This window comes from Macadamia integrifolia, chromosome 7, assembly GCF_013358625.1.
Source record: "Macadamia integrifolia cultivar HAES 741 chromosome 7, SCU_Mint_v3, whole genome shotgun sequence".
Taxonomy (NCBI): Eukaryota; Viridiplantae; Streptophyta; class Magnoliopsida; order Proteales; family Proteaceae; genus Macadamia; species Macadamia integrifolia.
Window position 1 is genome coordinate 18,226,322 of NC_056563.1, and position 256 is coordinate 18,226,577.

General features: G+C 34.4%; 1 protein-coding gene across 4 annotated transcripts in view; it reads left to right on the forward strand.

The window, feature by feature from the left end:
- LOC122083974 (GPI ethanolamine phosphate transferase 2) overlaps positions 1-256 on the forward strand; it is a 63,357-nt gene that overhangs the window by 11,632 nt on the left and 51,469 nt on the right. The window lies entirely within an intron of this gene.

The following is a 256-nucleotide window of genomic DNA, read 5'->3' on the forward strand; positions in this document are numbered from 1 at the left end:
AAAAAAAAAAAAAAAAAAAAACTTAAACCAGTAAACTTGGAAGCATTAATTATGATTTTTGGAGGAGGGTTTCAAAGATGTTTGGTAGTTTCAACTGAAGAACATTGTATGTTCAAGGAAGTGAGCATGAATTCGAAGTCATATCATAATGTTGATCAAAGTTAGAGATTATTATTATTATTATTTTTTGAACAGAAGTATATGGGTGTATATGGTGCATGAGGCTCCCACATATGCGAGGTCCCGGGGGGGGGGG